Here is a 4894-nt window from a genome sequence, read left to right as displayed (position 1 = left end):
CATTCTACGTAATATCTCATACCCCACCTATCTAGATGGAAATCTAATTGCTTTTGGTTCATGGCGTTAGTTAATGGATATGTTGCATTCTCTAATGTATTTATTCGTATTAATATTGAAAGAATTTTCACAAAATTATTGATTACCAACTGGTATATCTGGGGACACGATGGCTTGATCAGTAATAATAGAGATATGGTTCAAAAAATAATAATAATTGAGATAAATTGTCAATTTAATGTATAAATTTTATAAATAAAAAAATTAATAACAGAAATACTTTTTTATTAGCCAAATAGAAATACATTGGACGTGACAATTCAAGTAATCAAACTAAAACAAAATTATATAAAATACTTCAACTAATAATTATTATAAATTGAAATATTAATGATATATTTAATTAAAAAAATTATAAGAAAATTTGTATTTATTTTAATCTTAATTACTCTTAAAATTCTAAGATTTTTAATTTAATTTACCCTTTTTTAAAATGTTACAATTAGGCATTAAGTCCTACCTCCTCTCTCCGTCTTCCTCTTCTCTCCCAACTCAGTACAAATTTTAGCTGAATTTCAACGGCATGCCCCATAGCAACTTTCGCAGTTCAACTAACATTTTGAAGGACGTGGTGCAGCTCATTTTTATTCTAATTGAGAGCTAAGGTTTGTGGTATTATTATAATAATATAGGAAGAGCTCATCAGTCCACAACTTCCGCCAAAAGAAAGATTGGTTGCACTGAGAGAGTTGTCTCAGTGCCACGTACGTTGTGGAAAATCTAATCTAAAACTTGTATTAAGTTGTGAAAGAAGAAGAAGATAGCCCATAATTGTTGGGCACCTACCCAACTTCTAATACTAATTCATTGAAATTTCATTCGGTATATTTTATTACAATTTAATTTATTTTTGTAATTTTTATTTTAAATATTTATGCAAGTTCATAAAATATTTTAAGGAGAATAAAATTATCTCAAGTCTAATTTGTTAACGAGAACGGGGCTCGCTGGCCTAGCTATGGCCTAGTCTCACTCTCCAAGAAATAAATAAAATTTAGAGAAAAAATTTAATTATACTTTTTTGGAATTTTATGGTCACGTGTAATAAAAAAATGAGTTTTTGATAATTTTTTAGGTATAAAACTATTAAGCTAAAGTAGATTGACATAAAATTTTTAGCTATTAGTATACTTTTAACTTTTCTTTTTTACTTTATATCATTATTTGTCACACTTTTTTTTTTTTCAAAACAAAAAAAATGATAAGTCGTTTGAGCAATTCTAAATTGCCCGGTAAAACTTATCGATGGTATTACCAAGCCAATTGCTTTGACAAATACTCCTCGTCCCTTAACAATATTGTAGGTAAATTTGTCATGGAATCTCCTCCAGCATCTTCCTCCCTCTCTCTCTTTCCACCGCGACGTGCGTCTCCTCTTGCCGATGATGCTCCTTATCAGCAACGACGTTTCTTTCTCTCGCCTGCATGCGATCGAGCCTCCAGAATGTCTTCGGCTCGTTTCGGCCATTGGTATCTCCAATTGTCCAGCACAATCATTTCCCCCTTCCCTCCTTCATTTTCATTTGTTTTATTCTTTTTATGTGAGAAATAGAATTGACTCTGTAATGTTGTGAACAAAAAAATTTAAAAACTCTCCTCTTCAATGGGTATACTCCTCACAATTTTTTTATTTAGATATTTTTATCTTTTTAAAAAAAAAATTATGATATTTCAATTTGGATGCCTTTCGTATCGCCACCCAAAATTTTTATTCTAAACAAAGGTTTCGCAAATAGCAATCCTAAGTAGAAACGAACAAACATGACGACAGTAGTAGATAATTGAAGAAAGGACCATGGAGTTCTATCCGTGTTATAGAAACAGATTAATTACCATAAACATTGAGCATTAAAAATCACCTTTCATTACCATCAGTACATAAGAAATTATTTGGGCCAAAAATAAATCTACAATTCACTAAATTCAAGTACTCTCAACTCTAGCCAGAGAAGATTAACCAAACAAAAATTATAGACAGTTGAAGATTTTACACCGATGGTGGTGGGTTGTGGTTGTCGACAAAGAGGGAGGAAGAAGTGAGAAAGAAGAAGAAGATTGTGCTTTGCTCGACCTTAGTGTTTCTTTTGATAAAACTTATCCATTGTCAAGTGTTTAAAATGGTGATATTTTGAAAGTCAAAATATCACACAAAATTAACTTCTGTAATGTTGTCGATAAGTTTTATCAGGAATTGCTCAAGTCGGTTTCCATCTCTTAACATCAAACAGAGCCAGTCATCAAAAATCACATAATCTAGAGAAAAAAATAAACAGATTGAAAAAATAAAAAAGACAGACAAAAAGAAAATCACGGGAGTGGTGGTTGTTGGTGATGGTCCTATCAACTCTTAATTTATGTGCATTGAGGCAAACCAGAAATGACAAATGAGACAATGATGACACCATGTGGGATATAATTGATCACGATTGCTAGTGAGGGAGTGCGATTTTATTCGCCCCTTTAACAAGAGGTGAACATAACCCCCAATATTTTAATTTGTTGTCTGCCCCTATGTTATTTTTAACTCCAAAATATTGGGAGTTATGTTCAACCCATTAAAGGGGATGAACAAAATAGGGCTCCTAGTGAGGTATATGGAAAGAAACAAAGATGACACCATGTAGGACATGATTGATATGATTGCTAGCGACGTAGAGTTTTGTTGGCCCCTATTATTTTTATATTTTTATTTATATCAGACATGGTCTTTAATTATCATGCTTTGTTCATGTGGTTCCTCCATGTAGAGCTATATGGTTAAAAATATTTAACGCATGTAAACACATTTTTTTTCATATATAAATAATTAGGGGCAATAAGTATGATGTGTAAAATATTTTTGTAATATATAAAAATGCCGCACTCAAATAACAAAATTTAAAGTTAATGCATCCAAAAAAAAAAAAAATGGTCACAAAAGTTCATACATCTCAAGTACATTTAACTTTATATTATATTAATATTTTATTATGTAATTGGAAAGAAATAAATAAAAAATGTCAATACATCATATTATAATTATGTTCTTATCTTCTTTCATGTAGTTAGCTACATACGTTAATAAAGGATAGGCAATTTTTATTTTTTAGAGATGTTAAAATTAGTTCACGTGGATTCACCTAATAATTTAAACATTTTAGGCGGATTAATTCTTTGAAATGGTAGTGGTGACCAGTATGTATACTAGAGGAAAGGTTAATCTCAGAGTCATCCTGACACTAATAAATTATATATACTACTCGAGACAAAAGTCTAAACCTATATTTATAATTAGGATGTCGTTAGTTTAATAAGAGGAGATTGTTACAACCAAATCTCATATTGGTTATGAGAGAGTATGATGAAAGATTTTTAAGCTCAAGTATGCAAGCTTATCTTTTTAAGAAGGTCCAAGTAGTTTTGGGGCTATGATGCTAAACAGACCAATAGTGTCTTTAATTAGGTTGGATTGTTATAAATGGTATCATAATCTTTATGATTAAATGGTTGTGAGTTCTAACCTCATTTCTTAATTTTTAATTAAATTAAGAGTTTTAGTTTAGTGTTAGTGGGATGTGTTTTGTCCGAGTGGGGCTTGCCAGTTACAACTTTTTTTTTTTGACTGATAGAGGGATCAAATGATATATTTTGTTGTTAGCTTGGAGGATTATAAAAATGATTATTGCTTTCTAAAAAACTATTTCATGGGACCTCATCTACCAGTTGAAGCATTTAGGTGGACTGGCTATTCCTTGGCATTTTGGGGGGGAAAGAAATTCAAAGAGGTATTTATTCAGAGACTCCACTGAAGGTGACGATCAAATGTTAGAAATTAAGCAAGACTTACTTATTCATATATAAACATAAAAAAGCATTAGAAACTTCTTTATTCATACATAAACATAAAAAAGCATTACAAACTTTCACACTAGCTAGCTATATCAAGAACCAACCTCAATAAGAGGTAAACTTAAACACAAAATAAACTAATACAAAATCACCAAAAAAGCATATATATTAATTAATAAAGTGAAATTATTCATTCATTTATTTATAGACTTACCTTATTCATGTTATGTTATGCTACCTCCACCATTGGGTATGCAAAAGGGTACTCTCCTTCATTATTTGCTTCCATATTCCACCCACTGATTCATGAAAAATTGAAATATTTGATCATACCAATTGCTTTAACCACGTCTTCTTCATTGGTAATTCTTGTTTCGTTACTTGGAGGGTAGAATTTATAAGTACGATCTGAATCTTTATGTAACAATTCTTTAGAAAATTTTCCCCACGAGTTTTGTTGTGCTAGCGCCCATGCAAGAGGATAATTCCCTGACGCATTAGTAATATTGGTTAGAAATCTAGTGATACTTTTAAATCTCATCGAATCACAATGGTCAATCCCTTAGCCCTTCTTTGAGTATCAGTGGAGGTAGCAAGGTCCTTCACAGCTTGTTTGAGTTGCTCCCCACCAAGGGCTATGCCACTTCTAGTGCCACCTCTATTTGCCAAATTGGTGTAGCAACTGTCGTAACCCAGAAAGGTGGATCCATCGATTAGATGAGTACTAAAATCATTAAATTCCAACAATTGATTATTGGCATTTTTGTAGCCAACCAAATAGAGATTTTCTCGTCGAATCCTTAACGTAACCTCACTAGATGTGGGAACACTTAATATGATATCGAAAAATTTATCCTCTCACTTCAGGATAAAGTACAACAAGATGACCGTGTGAAGTTCCATTTCTTAATTCTCCCTTATCCCTGAGGCGTTGGATGAATTATGCATAAGTTCTCCACTTATTGAGGTTGAATGTCTCGTTGAATTGCACCTCTCCATATTTTGG

The sequence above is a fragment of the Diospyros lotus genome, chromosome 6 (assembly GCF_014633365.1).
Source record: "Diospyros lotus cultivar Yz01 chromosome 6, ASM1463336v1, whole genome shotgun sequence".
NCBI classification, from domain to species: domain Eukaryota; kingdom Viridiplantae; phylum Streptophyta; class Magnoliopsida; order Ericales; family Ebenaceae; genus Diospyros; species Diospyros lotus.
This window is presented reverse-complemented; position numbering follows the sequence as displayed.